A 26,859-nucleotide genomic window follows, 5' to 3' on the forward strand; every position below is an offset into this window, starting at 1 on the left:
TATGAAAATTGGCATGAAGGTTGAAGAGTGCTCAACTGTATGCAAATTAAGCTTTTGGTTATATTTCTAAATACCCTAATAAGTTTTCAAAATTTTTGTTTTGCTTGGGGACAAGTAAAAGTTTGAGTTTAGGGGTATTTGATACACTTGTATCATATAGATGCCTTAAGGCATAATTGCATTGCATTTCATAGTATATAGATAGCTAATCGCATGCATTTTAGTTAGTTTCATTAGTTTTGTTAATTTAGTTAATCTCTACTGAGTTTCATGTTTTTTATATCTTTTTAGGTGTTCTAGAGGAAGTCTAAGGCATAAAAGTCAAATAGACAAACTTTAGGGGAAGGAAAAGTAGGGGAAGCTACTGCATCACAGTACATGAGTCGTGTACAAAGTAAGCCAAACCCGTGTAACCCTCCTGGCAGGAGACGACTGAAGAGAATATTAAGAAGCCATAGTACACGGGTCATGTAACTGACCCCGTGTACCCTACAGTTCCCTGTGTAACCTTCTGGACATTCAAACTTGAAGAGCTAAAGAAGGAAGACAGTACACGGGCCATGTACTTTTACCCATGTAAACCCAAGAACCCCTATGTAACTTTTTGCTTCCCACTTGACTGAAGCTAAAATCCATCTAGAAGTTTACATGCCCCTGGGCCATGTAGTTTATAACAGATAGGCTTCTGATATGATTCCAACTCCACTTTTTGCACTTCAAATGGACTTTTAAGGCTCTTGGGACTCTAAAACATGGCCTTGAGACACCTTATATAAATACCAGACAATAGAAATAGGGGGAGAACACTTTCGAAAGAAGATTTTTCTAGTTTAAAGATAATTTTAGCTTTGTAAACCCTAGTTTTTTAAGCCCTTTGGAGAAAAGCTACATCAAATGCAATGAGAAGACCTCTCAGCTGAAGTTCCAAAAGTCCAAAGCTAAAGAATCTTTTTCTGGGTTCTTTTGTTTGATTTCTTTAAATTGATTTTATGTTCTTTTATTATAATATATTTGTTAAACTCACCATGAGTGAGTATTTTTTTAATTCTAGAATTAGTACCACTTTTAATTTCTGTTATGGATATATCTTAAGTTTATTTAATGGAATTGATCCTTATGCTAGATACTAGTTAAAGAACTGAAAGGTGAAGATTAGTATTGGAAGTCAGGATTTTGAACCTTGGAAATCTAACCTAGAGATAGGCTGACATCCTTTGTGGAATTTCACAATTAATCAAAGATCTTAAAGGGTCTTGATTAAGATTGATCACCACAAAAGTAGCATTCAAATTAATTAAAATATGCCTTAGGTTCTTTAAGAGAGGACCTAGGATACCTTAAGATTAATTTTCATCAAAGTAACAATGCTCAATCCATTGAATAAGCAAGGTTAAATCCATAATAGGGTTAAAGTGTGATATCTTAATTCTGAAATTGTTTCCCTCATAGATTCCTTTAAATTAAAATCTTAGCTTTACTCTCTCTTATTTCTCAATATTCTTAGCAGTAGTTTAGATTTAATCTCTCTATAACTTTGGTAGTTTAAATAGTTAAAATTGCTGTCTAGCTTAGTACTTATTTTTATAAATTTCTCGTGGGAACGATACTCTACTTACTACTATATTACTTAATTCACGATCTATGCACTTACAGGGTTGTAAACCACCAAACAAGTTTTTCAAGCATTTGTTCAATTATAGGAAGAGGGAAATGGTCTTTTTAGGTGATGCTATTTAGTTTCTTATAATCAATACACATTCGCTATCCAGTGACTGTTCAAGTTAGAATTAACTCATTATTTTTACTTTTACTACAGTCATCCCACCCTTTTTCAACACCACTTGTACTAAACTCACCCATTTACTATTAGAAATGGAATAGATTACTCATGAGTCTAATAGTTTTAAAATCTCTTTTTGACTACTTCTTTTATGTTGGTGTTGAGTCTTCTTTGGTACTTAATTATGGGTTTACTATTTTCCTCTATATGTATTCTATGCATACAAATAAAGGGGCTAATTCCTTTTAGGTCATCTATGGTTTACCCTATGATCTTCTTATAGGTTCTTAATTCCTTCAATAATTTCTCTTCTTCTAAATCAATTAGACTAGCATTGATAATCATAGGAAAAGTAGAGTCCGAGCCAAGAAATGCACAATTGAGAGTGGAAGGGAGGGATTTTAGTTTTACCAGAGGTGGTTGTTCCATGGTGATTGGGGCTAATGTGGTTGAAACTTGCTTCAGCTCCTCGATTTATAGTGCTTGGGCTGGTGGTAGTGGTGGGCTAGCTTTTAATATTTGTGCAAAGGCTAAAATTTCTTCATTCTCATCTTTTATGGTGCTGCTATGCACAATACAAGCTTTTAGAGGATCTTTTGGGTATCTCTTTTTGAATTCTTCCTCTACTAGTGTCCACCTTTAAGCATCTGTCCATGTATGGCTTCTACTTCATAATTTGGAGCACATTAAATTTTACCTCCTTTTCTCCCACTTTAAGAGTCAATTGTCCATTCTTAACGTCTATAATGGCTACAGTGGTTGCTAAGAAAGGTCTTCCTAAGATTATGGGAATTTGAACATCTTCTTTCATTTTTAAGACAACAAAGTCAAGAAGTATGAAAAATTTGCCTACCTTAATCGATACATTAAAATTTTCCTACCTTGATCAAGACATTCTCTAATATGCCAATTGGGTACTTGACAAATCTATCTGCTAGGTATAAGGAGCTGGTGGTTGGCTTTAATTCTCCAACATTTAACTTCTGACAAATGGAGAGTGGCATAAGACTGACACTTGCTCCTAGGTCAGAAAGGGTTTTGTCAATGGACATGTTGGCTATAAGACATGGAATTAAAAGGTTTCCACAATCGTTTAGTTTTGGTGGCAATTTGTTTTATAGTATTGCACTACACTCTTTAATGAAAGCTACAGTCTAATAGTCATAAAGTTCTCTTTTGTTGGAGAGTATTTATTTCGAAAAAGTAACATAGGACAACATCTGAGATAGAGCTTCAGTGAAAGCAATGTTAATGTAGAGCTTTCAAAAAACTTTTAAATACTTCCCAAATTGCTTATCAAATTTAGATTTTCTAGAATCTCTGAGGAAAAGGCAATGGCTATTGATAAGTTTTGTGCAGTTCCTGCTTTTCCTCTTTCTTTTCAATATCCTTATTAACAAGTGTCTCTTCTCCCTTTGCTTGCGTGTTGTGCTCACCAAAGGGTTTATTTGTTTGCTCTTGCTTGTTTTCTGGTATCTCATTCTCTAACATCTTATTGCTTCCCAAAGCAATTGCCTTACATTGCTCCTTTACATTCATCTTAGGTTGATTAGGTAATTCACTAATGGCTTTGCTAGATGAACTGGCTTACTGAGCAATTTAGTTCTTAAGTATTTTGTTATGAGTTGCCAATAGGTCCATTTTGGAAGTAAGTTGTTTGATTATCTCACTTTGTTGTTTTTGACTTGCTAAGAAGCTTTCCATTATGGATTCCATAATCATCTTTAGTTCAGGCTGTTAAGGTTGAGGAGGGTCTGGCTATTAAGGCAAATTTGATTCTTATTTTGAAAGCCTAGTGGCACTGGTCTGTACCCTTATTATTTATTGATTAGCTAGATTTATTGGTTCTGCTGGTTGGACCATGATAAATTTTGGGTGGTTCCTCCATCTAGGATTGTAAGTATTTGAATACGGATTTTCAATTAGTCTCTAGTTGAAGTTCCCATTGTTGTTCACATATTTTTCTTTTTCTATAGAGGGGTTGCTATAATTGCTGCATTTTGAGCTTCAATGTCCTCCTCAACAATGGTCACAAAATGAATCATTGACTCTAATTGTATTGGGTTGCATTCTATCAAGCCTCTTTGAAAGTTGATCAAATTGAGTATTGATCTGTCACAACTTATCCCTTGTAAGGCATGACATGTTCCCGTAGCATACCTAATGAATTACTGAGCTGCACCTATCGATAACCCATTAAATATGCTACAAGGGATTTTAAACAAAACATAACTTTTTATCTTATCAATTCTTTTGCAGAAACTGCATGGGAATAGTTAAAACTTTAGCAAAACCCAATTATATAACCTGTTGAAATCATAGTAAACCAAGTAAAAGATTTTGCTCCTACCCATTTCACAACCATAATAAATTCTATTATATTTCAAATAGACATTCATTTGAGGAAATAAACTTAATATTATAAAAGTTACATTTTTCATAAGTCTCAAAATGAAGTGTAAATATGTATAACTCAAAATGCTATAGCAATGTAATGCTTTTTAATACAAACTGCTCAATGTCCGTACAACCATACATATAGTTACAAAATACATCTAAAGGAAATTACAAGAGTATACTTACTATATATACCTACAGTCAATACAAAATGCTGCTTCCAAGTCTCACTCTCGGCAGCCTTCTCCTTTGCCTTACCTGTGACAGCATAAATAAGCTATCGCTGAGTATATCACTCAGTGGTGTACAACTAATAACTTTAAAACTTAGGGTAAAATACAACTTGTCAAAATACAAGAAATCATATATTTGCATAATCATGATAGCATCACAAAACTTTTTGAGTCCATAAGAATCATTTATTGAAATCACATTTCGAATGAGAAATCATACTTTACAAATCACCATTCACAAAGCATAAGTGTTACCAACATTAACACATAATTTAGACCATGACACAAAATTTCATGATCAATGCCGTGTTGTATACTACGAAAAAAGCAATCTCAACCTCACTAACCGTTATTAATGAGGGAAGGGCTAGCTAGCTAATGAGTACTCATCTAGTCTCACCCCAATAACCGTTATTAACGGGGGACATAATCATAATCATATATTAAACCCCAAGTAGCCGTTACTACTGGGGAAATTCGAAAGGGACTGTCATGCTAACTGTGGTTTCAAAACAATTTTCAAAAGTTTCCCACTCAATAATCACATTTGCAAACCAATAAACACATTCAATTTATCATAAAATCCATATTGAGGTGGCACCACCCAAATTTCTCAAATACAAGAGAAAAACTATATTTCATTCAAAGTAAACTTGTTCAAAGCAAACTCATTCAAATAAACTCATTCCAAACAATTTACAAGTTTAAAAACAAAGAAAAAGGTTAGTTGTGCACAAACCTTCAATGAACTCCTTCATCCTTACTTGCTTCTGCTTGTTCGTCCCAACCACTTTTTCTATTGAAAATACACACATAGAATACCTCAATACTCATCTCAATTGCTGCCAAGCACTGATTACATGAATGTCTAATACATCCTAAGTTAGCTTTGTAAATCTTAAAGAGTTTTGGATTTTGGACAGCTTGGTGCCCTAATCTTTGAATCCAATTTTTACCTAGTTCCAATCATAATTTGGTGAGGTTTTCTTCATGAAAATTGTCCCTCTTCATCTTTATTTTCCTTTTTGAATCACCTCATTTGTAGTTGTGTAGCCCCAGTTATAGTCAAATTAATTTTACTATTCACATGGATAGATTCTAGTAAATTTAGTGACTTAAGTTTGCCTAGCAATTTAATTAAGTTAAGTCCATAATTTGGCCTTAAGTTCTTCATATGAAATGTTCTAATATGTTTTAGGTTTCCATCGATTTAAGAATCACCTAATTTGGAGTTTTCTAGAGTGAGTTATGACAATTGAAAATTTACTATTCACATGTATAATTTCTATAGGTTTCAGGTTCTGGCAGATTTGTTGACCCAAATTTACTCAACAATTTGGTTAGGTTAAGTGCATAATTTGGTCCTAAGTTCTTCATATGAAATGTTCTACTATTTTTTAGGTTTCCATCGGTTCAAGAATCACCTAAATTGGAGTTTTCTAGAGAGAGTTATGACTATGCAAATTTTACTGTTCATATGGTCAATTTATAGATTTCCAGATTTTGGTAGATTTGGTGACTCAAATTTGCTTAGCAATTTGATTGAGTTAAGTTCATAATTTGGCCTTAAGTTCTTCATATGAAATGTTCTACTATATTTTAAGTTTCCATTGGTTCAAGAATCACCTAAATTAGAGTTTTCTAGAGAGAGTTATGACTATGTAAAATTTATTTCTCATATGATTAATTTGCAGATTTCCAGATTTTGGCAGATTTGGTAACTCAAATTTGCTTGGCAATTTGATTGGGTTAAGTTCATAATTTGGCCTTAAGTTCTGCATATGAAATGTTATACTATATTTTAGGTTTCCATTGGTTCAAGAATCACCTAATTTAGAGTTTTCTAGAGAGAGTTATGACAATTCAAAATTTACTGTTCACGTCAGCACACTGCAGATTCCAGAATTTCATCTCCAGTTGCAAGCCAAGTTTAAGGCAATTTTTGGGCAGTTTCTGGGTTAGGTCTCTCCATGAAAATTCTAGCCCTATGCCTTGAGTTTCATTTCCAATTGGTTTTACACCAATTGGAGTTGTGTAGCTCAACTTATGAGCTACCAAACACACTGGACTCAGTGTCCAAAAATTCTGCCCTAAGGTTCAATTGTCACCTCCCTTAATTTCTTCCACTAACCAACATCAATTCACATTTAACTAAATGACCATAATTTAACATTAATACATCCATAGCACTTCATAGCACAAAAACTCCTAATTTTTCAAATCCCTAGTTTGCAATTTCCCCACTCCATACCATTTCTTCATTTCCATCCATCATATAAATGGCAATTGAAACTAAAGGAACTTCAAATAACCACAATTAGGTTTTATAACCCTCAATTGCATAACACAACACAAAAGCTCTAATTTCTCATGAACCCTAATTTTCAATTTTTCGATTTTATACAATTTCCATGTAATTCTACTACCCTAAACATGTATGCACTTCAATTAAACTTGAATTCATCATCAATTTAACTAAAATACATCAAACCTTAAGTTTTTCCCAAATTGGCCAAAATCACTCCTCTTCATACATGCATGATTCTCATTCTTTCACATGTAATTTTTATCAAAATCTAACTTAATTCAAGGTTTGTATAACTAATTGAGCATTAAAGAAACTCACCTCTTGATGATTTCTTTCCAACTTCATTTTTCTTCTAATTCTCTTGTTTTACTTGCTCCAATCCCTCAATCAAAGTTTTCTTTGATGTTTTCTTTTAGTTTAATGGAGAACCCATGGATGGAAAAGTGGAGAAATCAAAGATGGGGAAGGAGTGTTAATGGAGAAAGTGAAGAAAAGAAAAGAGAGAGTGTGTGTGTAGAGGGTGGCGGTACAATGGGGAGAGAGAGAAAATTATCTTTTCGATTTTTAGTGTAATTGTCTCCTTCATATATTTATCCCAAAATTTAATTTATTTTAATTATAAATTTTAATTTGTGTCATAAATGAAATTAAACTTAAATTTTATTTCTTTTCTTTTCTTTTCATTTTATACTTTAATTTTTTTTTCTCAAAAATTTTCTTCATAATTCAATACATTATTTTTCATTTAATTTAAATTGACATTTTGGTCAAAAATCAACTCTTGAGGTGAATTGACCAAAATGCCTCTCATCGGGTCATAATCCTTCTTTTTCATAATACTCGATGAGTCCTTAGGTCTTCAGTTCACTTAAATTTTTATTGTGCCTATCTCAATTAATTTTCCTTTTATTTTTGGTCCTCAAGGTGTCTTTGAATATTACTAGTCACAGACCAAAAATGGTACTATTCAGAGCTCAAAGGTTCGGGGTGTTACAATTCTCCTCTCCTTAAAAATAAAATTTCATTCTCGTAATTTACCTGGTCTCAGTCTCTAAATAGCTATGGGTGCTGCCTACTCATGTCCTCCTCAGGCTCCCATGTAGCCTCCTGGCCTGAATGATGGTTTCACAGCACTTTTACTAGAGGTATCTTCTTATTCCTCAGCTGTTTCACCTCATATGCCAAGATCTTTATGGGCTCTTCATCATATGTCAGGTTTGGATTTACCTCAATTTCCTCTACTGACAAAATGTGAGAGGGGTTTAATCTTTACCTCCTCAATATGGAGACATGAAAGATATTGTGAATCTTTTCCAACTCTGGAGGCAATGCCGATCTATATGCCAACGGACCCACTCTTTCTAGAACCTCATATAGCCTGATGAAGCGAGGACTTAGTTTCCCCTTTCTACCAAATCTCATGATCCTTTTCCATGGAGAAACTTTCAAGAACACCTTGTCACCCATACTATACTGAATATCTCTCCTCTTTAGATCAATGTAGGACTTCTGTCTATCCGATGTAGCATTGAGTCTGTCTATAATGAGCTTAATCTTTTCTTCCGTCTGCTGTACAAGTTTAGGGCCAATCAACTTCTTCTCACCCACTTCATCCTAACAAAAGGGAGTTCTACACTTTCTACTGTATAAAGCTTCATATGGAGGCATCCCAATACTCGACTGATAGCTGTTGTTGTAAGCAAATTCAATTAAAGGCAAGTGTGAATCCCAACTTCCTTCAAATTCAATTACATAGGCCCGAAGCATGTCCTCCAAAATCTGAATGATCCTTTTAGACTAGCCATCTGTCTATGGATGGAATGCTGTACTAAAGTTCAATCTAGTTCCTAGGGCTTTTTATAGACTACCCCAAAATCTGCAAGTGAACCTTGGACCTCTATCAGACACAATAGACACTGGCACTCCATGCAACCTCACCACATCATCAATGTACAGTTTGGCCAATCTTTCCAGGTTGTAGTCCATCCTCACTAGCAGAAAGTGTGCAGACTTGGTTAATCTATCAACAATAACCCAAACTGCATCATGATTCTTTTGGGTATGGGGAAGTCCTGTCACAAAATCCATAGTGATTCTCTCCCATTTCCACTCGGGGATTAGCAATGGCTGTAGTAACCCTGCTGGCACTTGGTGTTCTGCCTTTACTTGCTGACAAGTTAGGCATTTGACAACGTATTCTGCAATGTCCTTCTTCATTCCCCTCCACCAATAGTGCTCTTTCATGGTTCTATACATTTTGGTTCCACCAGGGTGCATCACTAAAGGTGAATCATGTGTTTCCTTTAAAATGGTCTGCCTCAGTTCAACATTATCAGGAATGCACATTCTGCCCTTATATAACAACAAGCCCCTATCATTTACTGACAACTCTGGTTTCTTGCCATTCGGAGCCTCTTCCATCAACTTCACATACTTATCATCATTCTATGTAGCTGCCTTAATTTGTTCTGTCAGCATTGGCTTCATTTGCCAAATAGCTACCATCTGCCCATCTTCATAAATCTCCAGGTTAGCATGCAAAGCCCTTAACTCATGCACCATGGACAACAGAGAAACCCTTAAGCCAGCCATAGTCTTGCGACTTAAAACATCAGCTACAATATTAGCTTTTCCAGGCTGATAGTCTATCAAGCAATCATAATCTTTTATCAGCTCTAACCATCTCCTCTACCTCAAATTTAACTCCTTTTGTGTGCCCAAGTACTTCAAACTTTTATGATCTGTGTATATATAACATCTCTTCCCATACAAGTAATGACTCCAGATCTTCAAGGCAAAGACAATAGCTGCCAGCTCCAAGTTGTGTGTAGGATAATTCCTCTCATATGGTTTAAGCTGGCGAGAAAAATAGGCAATGACATTTCTATCTTGCATCAACACACAACCCAATCTATTATGAGAAGCATCACTGTATATGATGTACTCTTTACCTAAGGTAGGCAAGGTTAAGACTGGAGCTTCAGTTAAACACCTCTTCAACTCATCAAAACTCTTCTGGCACTGATCAGTCCACTGAAATTTCACATCCTTCCTAAGTAGCTTAGTCAGTGGCGATGCTAGCATGGGGAATCCCTTCACAAACCTTCGATAATACCCAGCTAAACCAAGGAAACTTTAAATTTCAGTGATATTTCTGGGTGGTTTCTAATTAAGAATGACTTTTACTTTGCTAGGATCCACCTAGATACCCTCTCAAGATACAATATGCCCCAAAAATGTAATCTCCTTTAGCCAAAACTCACATTTCGATAGTTTGGCATACAACTGTTTCTCCCTAAAAGTCTGAAATACTATCCTCATGTGCTTGTCATATTCCTCTGCATTCTTTGAGTACACCAAAATATCATCAATGAACACCACTACAAACTGATCCAAATATGGCCTGAAGATAGTGTTCATCAGGCTCATAAAAGCGGCTTGAGCATTAGTTAACCCAAATGGCATCACCAAGAATTCATAGTGGCCATACCGAGTCCTGAAGGCAGTTTTAGGTATACTCTGCTCCTGCACCCTCAACTGATAGTAGCTCGATCTCAAGTCAATCTTGTAGAATACAGTTGCATCTTTTAGTTGATCAAATATATCATCAATCCGTGGCAGAGGATATTTGTTCTTTATGGTCACCTTATTCAACTGTCTATAGTCTTTGCATAGAAGGAAAATACCATCCTTCTTCTTCACAAACAATACTGGTGCTCCCCAAGTTGACACACTAGGGTGGATGAAACTCTTATCTAGCAACTCCTGCAATTGCACCTCAACTCTTTCAACACAGCAGGTACCATCCTATAAGGAGTGATGGAGATTGGCTCCATACCAGGCATAGTCTCAATTTCAAATTGTACCTCTCTCTCCGGAGGCAATCCTAGCAACTTTTCAGGAAAGACATCTGGAAAATCACATACAGTAAGAATATCCCTTAATTCTGGACCCCCTACTTAGGTGTCTATCACATGGGCCAAATATGCTTTACACCATTTTCTAATCATCTTTCCAGCAAGTGCTGCTGAAATGATGTTGGATGGAAATAGCTGCCTCTCCCCGTGTATTACTACATCTACATACTTGGGAAGACCAAAAGTGACCGTCTTCAGTCTACAGTCGATCATGGCATGATGTCTGGATAACCAATCCATGCCCAAGATGATATCATAATCTCGGAAGGGCATCTCAATAAGGTCAGATAGAAAAATATGTCCTTGGATCACCAAAGGACAATCCTTAGACAACTTATTTACCCTGAATTCCTGTCCTAAAGGACTAGTCACTAGCACTTCATAATCCAATTTCACACAAGGAATAGCAATAGAACATGCAATACTAGCACTAGTATAAGAATGTGTAGAACCAGGGTCAAACAACACATATACATCTCTACTAAAGATGGAGAAAGTACCAGTCACAACATCTAATGTCTCAGCTTCCTCTCTCTGGTGCATGGTGTACACCTTGGCTAGTGTACCACTCTGTTCTTGCTGGCTCACTGTGCCCTGGCTACCAAAAGTATTACCTCTACCCCTGGCTCGGCCTCTACTAATTGTTTGTTGTCCTCTGGAAATAGAACCTTGAGCAGATCCCTCAGTGGCAGTAGGTGGCCCAGATCTGCGGGCACTAGTGCAATCCTTGGCAAAATGCCCACTCCACCATAGTTGTAGCAAGCTCCTGTGGCCTTATAGCATACTTCTCCATGTGTCTTGCCATAGGTTTCACAATTATGGATAGGAAAGGAACCCCTAAATGTCTACTGACCAGATCTAGGTGGCCTCTGCCCTGAGAATCTTCCCCTACCAAATCCTCTGCTGCTCGATCCCCCAAAACTCTTTCTCTTACCCGAATTGCTACTTGAACTCTGACCTGAAGTCTTCCCACTTTTTTCTTTTTCTTCTATTCCACTTTTAACAGCCCATTCTAACTCAATCCTTTCTAATTCCAGGGCCTGGGATATTAGTTCTGAGAAGTTCTCATGTCGAAACCCAACCACTTGCATTCGTAAGCTAGGCCTCAATTCAACTTCTAACCGCTTGCATCTGTCCCTACTGGTGGTGAGTAAACTCCTAGCATAGTGACTCAGGTGAGAGAACTCCCTCTCATACTCTGCCACAGTCCTATCCCCTTGTTTCAAACTCAAAAACTCTTAAAGCTTCATATCCATATATGTATCCAAAACATACTTTTGTTGAAATTCCCTAAAGAAGTCTTCCCATGTCAACATTGGGGGCTCTACCAGACAATGGGGATTGGTCTTCCACCATTCATAAGCATCCCCTTGCAATAAAGAAACTGAGTATTCGAACTTCAGATCATCTATGCAATGTAATTTCTTAAATAGTCACTCCATTCTCTCAAGCCATTTTTCTGCTTCCAATGGGTCCACTATACCCTTGAACTCTATTGCCCCATACTTCATTAACTTTTCATACTGTCTGGTTGGAGGTGGTAGTTGCACTGGAGGTGCTTGTACTGGAGCTTGGACTGGTATATTGCCAACCATTTACTGAAATAGTGTAGCCATCTGCTAAGCGAACTGAGCAGGAAACTGCATGGGTGAGACAGGTGCAGCTGATCCACTGGCATTCTGAGGAGCTGGGGCCTCCCCCTATACCTCAGCTACTACAGACTGCTCTACGGTGTGATCCCCCTCTTCCATAACGAATCACAAAGAGTTTTACTCCTTGAACAACCAACACAAGGAGATTTCCCTTCATTAGTCCATATTAATGATGTAATGCATTATATGCATCAATTTATGACAATTGAGCAGTTGTACTTATCAAAATTTTTCAAATATGCAATTCAAAACTTGTATGAAAACCAAAGCTTTGATACCACTAAAACATGTCACACCTTATCCCTTGTAAGGCATGACATGTTCCCGTAGCATACCTAATGAATTATCAAGCTACACCTACCGATAACCCATTAAATATGCTAAAAGGGATTTTAAACAAAATATAGCTTTTTATCTTATCAATTCTTTTGGGGAAACTGCATGGGGATAGTTAAAACTTTAGCAAAACCCAATTATATAACCTGTTGAAATAATAGTAAACCAAGTAAAAGATTTTGCTCCTACCCATTTCACAAGCATAATAAATTCTATTATATTTCAAGTAGACATTCATTTTGAGCAAATAAACTTAATTTTATAAAAGTTATATTTTTCATAAGTCTCAAAATGAAGTGTAAATATGTACAACTCAAAATGCTATAGCAATGTAATGCTTTTTAATACAAACTGGTCAATGTCTGTACATCCATACACATAGTTACAAAATACATTAAAAGGAAATTACAAGGGTGCACCTACTATATACACCCACAGTCAATACAAAATGCTGCTTCCAAGTCTCTCACTAGGCAGCCTTCTCCTTTCCCTTACCTGCGACAGCATAAATAAGCTATCGTTGAGTATATCACTCAGTGGTGCACAACTAATAACTTTAAAACTTAAGGTAAAACACAACTTGTCAAAATACAAGAAATTATATATTTACATAATCATGATAGCATCACAAAACTTTCTGAGTCCATAAGAATCATTTATTGAAATCACATTTCGAATGAAAAATCATAGTTTACAAATCACCATTCACAAAGTATAAGTGTTGCCAACATCAACACACAGTTTAGATAATGACACAGAATTTCACGATCAATACCATGTTGTACACCATGATAAAGCAATCTCAACCTCACTAACCGTTATTAGTGAGGGACGGGCTAGCTAGCTAATGAGTACTCATCTAGTCTCACCCCACTAACCGTTATTCATGGGGGACATAATCATAATCAAATATCAAACCCCATGTAGTCGTTACTACTGGGGAGATTCGAAAGGGACTGTCATGCTAATTATGGTTTCAAAACAATTTTTAAAAGTTTCCCACTCAACAATCACATTTGTAAACCAATAAACACATTCAATTTATCATAAAATCTATATAGAGGTTGCAATACCCAAATTCTTAAATACAAGAAAAAAAAAACTATATTTCATTCAAAGTAAACTCGTTCAAAGCAAACTCAATCAAATAAACTCATTCCAAACAATTTACAAGTTTAAAAACAAAGAAAAAGGTTAGTTGTGCATAAACCTTCAATGAACTCCTTTATCTTTACTTACTTCCCCTTGTCTGTAACATCCTCACTTTAGCTAGTATGTACGTTCTACTCTTCCGGTGACCAATGTAGGTTCGATCAGCTAGAATATATGGAACTATATTTAGACTAGAGTGAGAAGTCATAAATAACTCAAATAATGCCAAGAAAAATTAAGGAAAGAGTTTAGAAATAAAACACAACTAAGTTAAATGAGCCGTCGCCCTAGCGATGAGTGACCTATGGGAAGTTGTTGTTTTCATAGCTAGTAACCCTAAACCCGAGGAAAATTCTGTGAAATAATTTTTGGGACTCCAGTGAAGAGTTATTAGGCCTTATATGGCATTAGAATGCCAAGAAAATACTAAGAAAAATTATTCAATCAGTATAGACGATTTTGGCTCAATAAGCCAAACGGAGGGCATTTTAGTCATTTCATCTTTAGAGATAATTTTTGGCCAACTTGTCCAATTAAATAAATAATTTATATGGCATAAAATATGAATTAATATTGATAAATATTTAACTAAAAATAAATAAAGAAAGAGGAAAGAAAAAGAACTTTAAACTTAATTATTACATTGTCATGATGTAATAAAAATTGTGTTAGCCAATCACAAGCCAACAAACACATTTTTAATACATTAAAAAGGGAAAAAAAAAGTCAAAAATGGGAAAAATCTGCCCTCTCCTTCCTTCTTCAACCAAACCACTCTCTCACTAGAAACCTCCATTGAAGCTTTCATTGCAAGCTTGATTCCCACTTTATTTCACCACAAAATCACTCACTCCCTTCACTAAAATTTCTCCTCACACCTTAAATTACCTCTAGGCAGCAATTAGAAGAAGAAAAAAAAGAAGGTTTTACAAGTGTGAGAAACTCTCCAACAAAGGTTAGTGCCATACCTCTCTTTCTCTCTTCTTGTTTCATGCTAGGATCTCAAATTCAACTAAGAATTGTGGAAAAAGAAAGCAAAATATGCATGTTATAGCCACACTAAATTTTGGTAGCCAAGAGAGGGTGAGAGTTTTGAGGATTTAGTTGAAATTAAACTTGTATATTTAATGTTAATTGATGGGTATTTATGAATTGGAGTTGAAATCTTATGAGCTTGCATGAATTGAAATTTGAGAATTAGGGTTCTTAAACTAAATTGGGGGAATTTATGCTTTGAGGGTGAATTAGTGATTTAATGGTCAATTAGTGACCATTTGGCTATATTTGATGAGGAATTGAAGTGATTTATGCCAATGGAATTTAGGTTAGGTATGCTGCCTTAGGTGACCTACAAGGTTGGATGTGAGTCCAACAAGCTTGGGCAGCTGTAACTTGAGTGGTGTAGGTTCAATTGGTGCAAGGCAAATTGGAAATGAAACTAGACACATAATGGCACAACTTTGATGAAGAAACCTTTCTCAGAAAACAAACTTAAAATACCCTAAAAATTGACCAAATCCGAGTAACCAACCTGCTGGTCCTGGAAATTGATCAAATGAATAGTGTTTGTTCAAATGGTCATAACTCAGTGTAGAAAAGTCCAATTCACCTGAAAGTTATATCAATGAAAATCTTAGACAATTTAGGACAACTTTCATGAAGCATACAACTCCAAATTCTGACCAGAACTTAATGAAATTGCCCACCAAAATCAGGACACCAAAATTGCCAGAATGGGATTCTGCCCAGAAATCCTGGGTAGATACCAATCCGGCCAGCCTTTCTAAAATTAGCATAACTTGTGCTAGAAAACTCCAAATGAAGTGATTCAAAAAGGGAATTAAAGAAGACACACAAAGGAACAACTTTCATGAAGAAAATTTTACCAAATTTCCACTGTAGCAATGACCAATGAAACAGTAAACTTAAGGCATGAAATCTGAAAATTTTAAATAACAAACAATAAGCTTTGAAATGGTATTGGCAACCAATTTCAACAATTTTAGAATACAAAATGTGGTATATTGGTGATATTAGGACTAATATACCTATTGTCTATGAAAAAGTCAACATTTTAATTGACTAATTAGATGAATAGTAACTATTGAACTTCAATTACAAAGAATTTCATATTTAAAATTGTAATATGCCCTATTAGGCTTAATGTGATTGGTTTGGATAGGTTGGCATGCCAATAGGGTTCTGATAGCATCACTGCATATGGTATCATGCCATTATGTGATTTATGGCTTATGTGGCCATTTCATGATTTAATGGCTTTTAGCCATTCTGATAATATTGTGATACTTGGCCTCGTACCTAATATTTATTACAGCTTATTAGCTGTTCTGTTGCACACTGAGAGATACTTTGTGACTGATGGTGTGACAGCCCGAGGTACTTGGTACCCAGTGCCAGTTTACCCATTTATCTAGTCCAGTCAATTAGTATATGTTACTTGGGCAACCAAAATAAATCTCAATAAATTTTTAATCAAATAATTAATATAAAAAGTACTGAATTAATAATACTACAAATAATTACCAAAACTAGTCCATACGAAAAATTAGTATACACTCTGCATGTTTATTTCATTTTAGTTATTTTATTTTATTATTGGCACCACTAAGCAGTATTGCTTAGCACGTTGCTTTTGCCATGCGTAGGTGTTGGAGATACGAAGCACAAGCCCAGTAGACCCCAGACTGGTTGAGAGTAAAATCTGTTAGTGTTCTATGTCACCTCTCATCTGCCGTGTATTTTGGTAGGGCAATAGGATTCTCTTTTATATTTTTTTCAATTGTATTTTGTATTTAGATTTTCATGTTATCATGTAAATTATAAACACTTGTATTATTTTGTAGTGTAAATTAATGAAATTAAGTATTGCCTTCATAAATTTGAGCTCGAATTTAATTATGTATGATATAAATTGAATGAATGAAAATTGTTGAGATAATGTTGATTATTTGGAGTTGAGAATGATTGGAAAAATATTTGGAAGTGTTTTCCACAGGTTCCAAAGAACTGTTTTCTCCATTTTTAGCCGGCACTCTGCCGGATTTTCTGTAAAATTTTCAGAACCTTAAATTAATTCATAATTTCAATAAATAAATTAAATAATATAAATTTCACTTAGTGACCCATAAATAAATAAATTAAAAATGATAAATATCAATGAGATAAGATAGGGTGCTCCAGCACACTCTGTGGTATATCTTGCTCGGCTACACTGTAGACGGGTAAGAAGTGTCACATTTAGTGGTATCAGAGCACGGTTTAGGCGTTTCTGGGTCTAGATGGAGTACATACCATTGCATTGCATTTGTAAATGTTGAGGTGGCACTAATGCAAATCTGTTGTTTTTGGTTCTTTTGATTAGGATATGGATACTGCTTCTCAAAGAGCAGTTGATTAAGAGGTGGAGAATCATGCTCCACTAAGGGCTGAATTAGGAGACAGGGGAGAACCTGCTCCACCAGCAGCTGAGGCGCTTGCCCAACCTCAGTTTGCATTATTCTAGCAAATGACTGAATTTTAATGGTAAATGATGGGAGCAATTTCACCACCACAACCACAGCCATAACCTCTGCCACCACCACAAAAGTCCCATCTGGAGAAGCTATGAAAACATGGGGCTGTAGATTTCTTGGGGAAGAAGGAGGATGACCCCATGACAGCTGAAAATTGGCTTGATAGAACTGGAAGAGTATTTAAACATCTCCACTGTACCCCAGAGCAGAACCTGGAGGGTACTGTGTCCCTACTTCAAGATGATGCATACCAATGGTGGGACACAATATCCAGTGAGGTGCAGCTAGATCATATCACTTGGGATTTCTTCCTCACAGAGTTCAGGAAGAAGTATGTCAGTAAGGTGTACCTAGAAGAGAGAAGAAGAGAATTTATCAGTATGAGGCAGAGGCAGCTATCAGTAGCAGAATATGAGTGAGAATTTATCAGACTGAGCCGGTATGGGAGAGAGATAGTCCCTACAGAGCCTGAGAGGTGTAGAAGGTTTGAAGAAGGGCTAAATGACAATATTAAGCTCATGATAACAGCGTTGGAGATTACAGATTTTGCCAAATTAGTTGACACTGCATTGAAAGTAGAAAGAGTCAGAATAAATGAGCAGAACAGAAGGGAAAGACAGCAAAAGAGGGGTCCAGGTCAGTCTAGTTCATACTCTGCTCCCAGTAAGAAGTATAAGGGTCCACCTGCTCAGAGTTTGGGTCAGCCTCAAGGTTAGGGTCAGCCCCAGGGGCCCAGACCACAGTTCACACCTAAGAGAGGCCAGTCCACAGCATCAGTGGGCAGCTTTCCAAGGACAGTGCTCAGGGGACCAGCCCCAGTAGCTTCTGTAGCTTATCCACACTGTCAGAGGTGGCACAAGGGGGAGTGTTGGAGAGTGACTAGTGCTTGCTTACAGTGTGGGTCTACAGAATATCATATCAAAAATTGTCCAAAAAGGACTACTACAGCTGCCCAAGCACAAGCAGATAGGCCTGCCCCTGCACCTCAAAAGGGTAGAAGGCCCGATAAATCTAAGGCAGATAGAAGACCCCAAGACTTTGGCAAAACTTGGGTTCTCCCGAACAATCCGGTTGTTCTCCAGGGAAGCGATCAGCACTTGAGCGCCACGAGAAGGGGGCCTCGCAGGAGGTTGAGAATGACCCCCTTCTGTGCTTGGAGCAACTGGAGGAGGTGGAGGCGGCTCTTCTCGTCGAGGAGGAGATCGGACAGCTTCTGCGATCGGCGGTCCAGAAGGTCGAGGCGGGTCTCCTTGTATCTCCCCAGGTTCATGGCCAGGTGTTCGAAGCAGTTCTGAACGCTTCATCTCTTTTACTTTCCGGGAAATCTCTCTTTCTTTCTTCCGCTTCCTGGAACCCTCACCACCCGCCATACCTGCACAAAGAAGAGGTCAGTGAGATCGCTAAGGTCCTGAGATCTGAGATGTAGAAAATACCAATGCCGAGGTCAGAGAGTGGAAGTTCGCGATCTTGGCCGGTGATCAGCTGTATGGTCCAATGGTGCAGCTCGGCAGTCACCGCATCTAAACAGGAGAACTTCTAAGTGGCCGCCTGATTCTTCAGTTCCATCACTATTAGGCTTTCCTCCTTGTTCAGGGTAATACGCTTCGAAATCAAGGGCCTCTGGTGCCACCAGCTACGGGGGAAGTCCTCAAAGCAGGTCGGATTTTTGCTCCTCAGAATGAAGAAGCGGTTCTTCCAATTCTTAAGGGAGGAGGGCAGATCGGTAAAGAGCCCACAATGAGGCTTCGCCTGAAAAAACCAGTGCTCATCTTCCATTCGGCGAGTTAGCTTGTGCAGTTCGGTGAACACCTTAGCCGTAGGACTGATTCCCTTAGCTCGGCACAGGCCTCGGAAGGCTACTAAGATCCGCCACGAGTTAGGGTGAACTTGAGCAATGCACACTCAGTGATATTTTAGGACCTCCTTGAAGAAGTCATCCAGGGGGAATCGAAGACCGGCCTTTAACTGTTCCTCGTATACCATAACCATGTCATTCTCTTCAAAGAAGTGATCAGCTCGGTGATCGCCGGATAAGTTAAATGCGAATCAGGATGAATATTGTACTCCTGGCTAAACGATTGCAGATCGGATTCTTGCAAGATCGATGACAGCTCGTCCATAGGAAGATTCTCCCTCCCTGAAGAAGGTGCATGCCTTGATGGTGCGATCCGCCCCCGAGCTGGAACGGAGAACCTAGGAGGTTCTAGTTGTGCGCTTGGCCCGACCACCTCTTCTTCATTAGACGACCACGAGAACTGAATGGAAGGAGGGCTCGTCGCTCTCTGACCTTCGGCGCCGCTCATTTTCAAAGGAAATAAAGAATTTAAACTAAAAAGAAGATCAAAGCCCTTACCAGAGTCTGATCGGCGTCGGAAGAACTTGAGAAAACTAGAGAACTTTGAAGTTGTGAGCAAGAGACTGAAAATGACATACAGGAGCAAATGGCTAACCCCCCACCCCTATTTATACTCGTCCGAGCATTTAATGCTCACGAGGTTCCAGGCAGTGCATCGGTTAGCGGGACTCGCCAGCTGTTCTGACACGTCTCACGCATATTCCCAAGATTCCATAAAGAGATCAGTTAATTATAGAGTGGCAGATCCAGGTGTTTCGAATTATGGATCGGATAAGTGTCATTCAGGTAAAGAATCAGATCGGATAATCATATTAGAGCTTGGAAAATAATTAATAAGATAATAATTGACAAAATAAAATCTTTATTTCCAAAAGATCGAATTACATCATTTGGGCGATCTCAGGAGATCGGAATACATTTCCAAAAGTCAGATTACATAATTTGGGTGATCTAAAGATCGGAATACATTAGAGATCTGATTACATCAAAAAGCCGATCTCTAAAAGATCAACGGAACATCCTATCTAAAGAGGCCTATGTCAATAGTCAACATTGTGACTGATCCAAAGGGTGTCGCTGACCAGAGCTTAACCCTCTATCGAAACACCCAATGTGGAGGAAAGCCGCTGTCGAAACACCCAATGTGGTGAGAAGCCGAATAAACTCGGAAGAGCAACCGCCAAGGTTCAGCGGAACATCAGCAATTTGCTCGGCCAAAATCGATTCGCCGATTATGCCGGTGGAATGATTCGGGATCGACACGATCGAGATCCGCGATCCAGATCGGTTAATTGGTCCAGTTCTCTCACCATCATCAAACAAGGTTATGCGATCACCAGGATCATAAATTTTCAGTCGAGGAACAAAGAAGTCTATTGAAAAGGGATCAAAAACCACAATCATGACCGGAACGACCGCCGGAGCAGTTAGAACTGGAAAGTAAGAAGGAAGAGAGGAAAATCGGATGAAGGAAAGTCTCTTTCGTCAGGGGTATATATAGGGGAAAACGGGCATTTATTGCTAAGCAGAAAATGAAGCGGACGCTTCGGGAATCGAGAGGAATTAATGCTTTGACCGGACCAGGGCTGATTAAGGGATCAGAATAATAGAGATCGGAAGATGGGAGATCAGCATGAGAGATCGGAATAGGAGCGTGTCAAGAAGATCGAAAAGGGGGAGGGATCAGAAGGCAAAAAGAATAAGACAAATCCCAAATAACTGCCGTCAGAATCAGAGCTGAGGTAGTTAAAGCGTTGCAGACGAGATCTCCACCGCACACCTAAGAATCGCCCGCAATGCTGACAGGTGCCAGGGTATGTCATGACAGTCCTGTACATCTCAATCTCCACCGTTGATCTCACTTGTAAGGACGAACCCGGAACCCTTGGATCAAGAGAGAAGACGACAAGACCAAGTCTTTCGCTCTTAGCCCTTAGATCGCTCCGGACAAGAGGATTTGAGACCGTCAGATTGAAAGAAGAAAAGGACGAATATTCTGAAGAATAATCTCAGCCGTTCATTTTGGTTCTCTTTAATTCTCAAGCATCCGATCATGTCCTTCAAAATCCAGACCCTCCATCTCCCTCAAAATAAATCCTGACCCTTCATGGGGAGCACCCGATTCCTATAAATACCTGCCTGAAAACTGTTCAAAAAAAACGAAAAAATATATAGACAAGAGGCAGTAACTATAGTGGAATAACTCTGAAACTTAATTCAGTTTGTTACTCTGCTATTTTTTTGGAGTTTTCGTAGAAAAAACTTTTGAAACTAGTTTTCTGAAGTGTTTTCTTGTAAAAGGGATTCTTGAATACTGAAATTTTTCATTTTCAGTTCGTTCATTATCCTGTGGCACTCCCACTTTCTGTCTTTGTTATCCTCTATTTCCATTCATATTGTCTAAGCTCAACTCCACTCAAGCTTGGTTATTTTGACCCGTTTATATTTTAACAAAGAATACTTCATTTCGAGGCGAACCATAGTCCTCCGGCTGCTAACCTGCAATCTTGCTACTTTTTGCGATTCTGTAGTTAGTTCAATAGACTCGACTCCCTACAGGTCAGTGTTAATATCGCCATTTTATTAAGTCTAGTTCTCATTTCACGTATTTCCTTTGTCCTCTTTCTTATGCATGTTGTTTTCTTTAAGTTCATGTCACGCTAAAAAATACAAAGGAAAGATATGCTCTAGTTTACTCCCGTGCTAGCTAACCCACACTTTTGTTAATCTTTATTATTTCTGAACGCAAGTCATCTAGTCCCGAGTTACGTAGAAGCAGCTAGGCAAAATGTAGGTAACTGTGTTTAAAGTGTCTCTTTGAAAAAAGAGGGTCTAAATAACACGTCAGGGAAATAGCAAAATTGAATCACTAGGCTGACATGGAAGGCGATCCGGCATAATGCCATAAGGCGGAATAAAAAATCAAAACTCAGATAAGTAAAAGGGTACAGATAGGATACTGGTAAAGTGACCTTAGGGGAGGTCAGCAAAATTCAGTCCGGCGTCCCTTATTTAGTCACAAAGTACCAACGAGTTAAAAGAAGTCTTATTTCGACCTTTGGCACCTTTAAATACTGGAACTCTTAAACTTAGACTCTTATGATATATGGCTGTGTCCAAATTTCGAAGAGGTCGGAAGAGAGTCTTTATCCGTTCCTCAAACAAAATTTTTAATAAATAATTTAAAAGAGATCAGAGGAGAGTTCTTATCCGGTTCTCAATCTAAAATTTAAAATAAATACTCAAAGGAGATCGGAGGAGAGTTCTTATCCGGTTCTCAAACTAAAAATTTAATAAACATTTAGAAAGGAGATCGGAGGAGAGTTCTTATCCGGTCTCAATTCAAAATTTAAATAAATACTTAATAGAGATCGGAGGAGAGTTCTTATCCGGTCTCAATTCAATTTTAATCTAATGAGTATCGGAGGAGAGTTCTTATCCGGTCTCAACTCAGAATTTTAATAAATATTTAATAGAGATCGGGGGAGAGTTCTTATTTGGTCTCAACTCAAAAGTTTAATAAATATTAAAGAGTTCGGAGAAGAGTTCTTATCCGATTCTTAAATTAAATTTTAATAAAATATTCCTTTCAAATAAAATTAACATACAACAGTAATTCACTAAGGTTATCTCATTTACTTATGTATCTGGGTGATCCGAATTTAGTGAAAAATTAAAATTTCCTTTTGACAAAAGGATTAACATGTCCATTCAAGCCCTCCTAACTAATGCAAAGTTAAATCTACTTACCCTTATTAAGGGACGAGGTGGGGTGCCTAACACCTTCCCCACCCGTTTACGGACCCCGAACCTAGAATCTCTGTCTTGAAGTGGTTTCATTTCAATCTATTTTCACAAATGGTTTCTTTAGTTTCCCTCAAAACTAAGGTGGCGACTCCTCACTCTTTCCCACTTCGGTGAGGGTTCATTCAGGCGATCGCAAAACACCTTGCGACAGCTTGGCGACTCCGCTGGGGAGAGAGTCCAAATTTAACCCCGGTCTAGAGGTCTAAAAAGTAGATTTAATTTTCCAATCAAATTATAGTTAGGTGGGCTCACACGGCGATAGTTTACGTGTTAATTTTTGTTTATTCCTACTAACTGTTCCGCTTGTTTTGCTTGTTTTGCTTGTTTTATCCTCCTACAGTGCTCTTCGTTTCGAAAAAAAAGGGAAAAAGGAAAAAATGGGAAGAATAAAATCCCCCTGAATTGGGAAGAGGTAAAGGTGTCCCTTCACACACTGAACACTCACATGATGTCCTCACACACTTCGGTCCTATACCCGGGCTTTCTTACCCTTTTAGGAAAGTAGGAGGGGGTCATGTAGCGATGCAGTGGGTTTTACCCGTTAGTATCCGTGAAGGCTTCGCCGATTGAAACTCGTTCTATCCTTTGTGACACTCGTAGAATTTTCCGATAATATCATGGTTATAGAGCGGGCTCTCTTTATTCTGATGAGGGGCAATTTGGGAACACGTGGCTTTTAGAAAATGAGACCTTGATCTAAACTATCACAATAGTGAAAGTCGTAGTAAGCTACCTTATAAGATAGAACTATCCAATTAGGTAGCACTCATCCGATATCGAGTCTCCTATGCTAGGACAAAAGGGGCATACTTACTCTTACCCTATTCTGTTTATTTTACTTTGTTCTTACTTTTAAGGGTAATCTTGAATCATGTTGTTAAGAAAACCTGCGCATTTTCCTACTTTGATAAATGTGTAGGTACCACTCTGCCAACAATATAATACAAGATTACCTGAATTTATCCTGCTAACGAGTTTTTCCACAGGCATCACCAAACCAAAAGTCTGTAAGAAGGATAGGCATCATTTTTATCATGGCATCCTCGAGTCAGTCGGCAGAAGAAGTTCAGAATGCTAAACTTTGGTCCAAATCAACTCATACTCCAGTACCCCCGCAAAATGATGTTTCCAAGGCACATGCTAGCTTACTACCTTCATGGGATCTGAATAAAATTGAGGTCAGAATGAACAGTCTCGAGGGTTTGTCTAATGGTTGGAGGTCGCTTCCTAATCAGGTCAAGGCACGATTTGAAAAGAAATACGGGAGAATTGCAACCCTAATGCGAGTCAAGGTCCAAATCCCGGCATTAAAGGCCATGCTGTCAGTTTGGAGTCCTAAGTACGGGGTATTCTCTTTCAATGACATTGATACAGTTCCCACTATGGAAGAATATCAGGCATTACTAGAGATTCCTTACTCAACACAGAATCGGATCTACCTACACCTTGAGCATAGGCAGACCTGGAAACGATTAACACATTTGTTGGGTATTCCTTCGGAGGAGGAAAAGTTAAAAGAAACTGTCAAAGGGAACACGCATGGATGGTATTGGACCTACCTCGAGAAACGGTTAGATCAATACCTCTAGAGAAAGCTTGATGGGATCAAGCTTGATGCACTCGCATTGGGAATCTATGGCCTGATTTTGTTCGGGACCATTAGGAATCATAACTGCGCGACGGTGGAAGTATTCAGGCGGTAGAAAGGCGGAGGTCAATCCGATACCGGCAATTCTTGCGGAGACCTTATTAACCCTTACCTACTGCAGACAACAGGGTAAAGGGTCCATCAAGTGTTGTTCTCAATTGTTATATCTCTGGATTATCAGTCACATATGCCCTGTGGAGACAAAGGGATTGACTTGGTACCTTGACCAGCCTCCCATCGAGAAGATGGCCCGGTTAATAATCAGTCCGAAGAATGAACAGCAGTGGCGAGAACAGATTTTGAGTTTCAATAGCCATGATTATTGTTGGAGGAAGCTGTGGCCGTTAGGCCAATCCGTTTTGATCAACATGGGAGGTAATCAGTCGGTGTCCCTGATCGGAGTGACCGGATACACAAGTTACACTCCGGCATTGGTAATGAGGCAGTTTGGCTCAACACAGACCAGAATCGACATTGAAGAATACCACCAAGGTCATTTCTACCATGAGCTCAAGGAAGAGGAAGGGTTTAAAATGGCTCGTAGATCCTGGGAAAACATCTCTCTGATAGAAAGGTCGCCTAAAGGTCCAAGTGCCACACGCGATCATCTTGAATGGAGGGCTGACAGAGATCGAGAACACTCAACTGTAGAATTCGAAGACAGCGACCCTCGCCGAAACGTCCTATTAGAAGAAGATGATAATCGTCTGGATGACTCATTACAAAAGGCAAATACCGAGAATTCACAACTTCAAGAACAAACAAAACAGTTGGAAGACCAACGGCAGTGCCTTAAAAGAAAGGTGAGAAGGCTCAGGGAAGAGGCAAGGGCCGAAAAGATAAGGTTCGAAGAGCAGGAAGTACGGTGGGAAAAGAAAAGAGACTCTCTTCAAGCTGAGGTCAAAGAAATGAAAATGCAGAATAGTAAGCTTCAGGAAAAGATGAAATACCAAGAGGTACTCGTTGAAGAGTATAAATAGGAAAATAAAAAGAAGAAGCTCGAATTAAAAGAACAGGCACTACTCATCAACGATATCTTGAAAGAGTGTGCTAAGGAAAGGAAAGAGAAAGAAAAACAGGCTGCTCTCTATCAAGAGCTGAAAGAGAATGTTGACCAGCTGGAGAGAACGATAGCACAGGGAAAACAAGAGCTATTACCCGAATTCGAGTATGCTCTGAAAGCATTCAACCCTTCCAAACAAGAAGAAAGGATATATGAGTATCTCAGAAAATGCCATCTCATTATAAAGAACCTCCCAGAACCTAGGCCGATGTAAAGAATACGGTGTACGAATTATTCAATTAATGAAATGATTTTTGGACCATTGTTTAGCAAATTTGTGAATGAATAATATGACTCCCGTAGGAACTTCCTCGCTAGGGTTATGTGAAAAATTGAGTGCGCTATATGGACAGGTATCATAAATGCGCATTCAATCTAGTCATTCACGATCAGACTATCGAACGATGCCATGATAAAATTAATGCAATCATCTTTTCGCAGATTTCATTCTGGCTCCCAAACGCCACTGTATCCTTCGTCCGAACAAGGACTTTTAGTTTTTTTTTACAAAGTTCGAAATTCATTAAAAACTTTTTTTCCTTACAGGAAATCAACATTGCTTCAAACAAGGCAAGTCTGACCAAACACACGGTTCAACCCAAGCGAGTGTACTTAACAAGATCTCGAACAAGGAAAATAATGGAAGATCAGGAACAAGTACAGAACCTAAAAGGGTAGGTTTCCGAATTGAAAGATCAGGTCTCAGAACTTATGAGACTAATGAGGGAAATGTCCCAGAATAAACCCACAGCAGAGCCTAGCCTACCGCTACCTCCTCCACCACCTCCAACAAATGATCCACACCAAGCTTCAACTTCTTTTACCTTTCATTCACCAATTCCAGACCCGACAATCACTGTCAATCCGGATGCCATGAATAATGACTTACCTTACTCTCATTACCCAACCGTTTCAAACACCGACCCATACCCTTCCATTCTAATCCCTCCAGTTCACTCCACCCCTCATCTCCCAGCTGGCGGAGCATTTCATGCAATGGGAGGAGAAAATAAGACGAGAGAAAACGAGAAACTATCTGCTCTAGAAGAGAGATTGAGAGCGATAGAGGGGCTGAATATGTATGGCTCAGTTGATGTGGCATCACTTAGATTGGTTCCCGATGTGGTGGTGCCACCCAAGTTCAAGGTCCCTGATTTCGACAAGTACACAGGGAATTC

Source organism: Hevea brasiliensis, chromosome 6, assembly GCF_030052815.1.
Source record: "Hevea brasiliensis isolate MT/VB/25A 57/8 chromosome 6, ASM3005281v1, whole genome shotgun sequence".
NCBI classification, from domain to species: domain Eukaryota; kingdom Viridiplantae; phylum Streptophyta; class Magnoliopsida; order Malpighiales; family Euphorbiaceae; genus Hevea; species Hevea brasiliensis.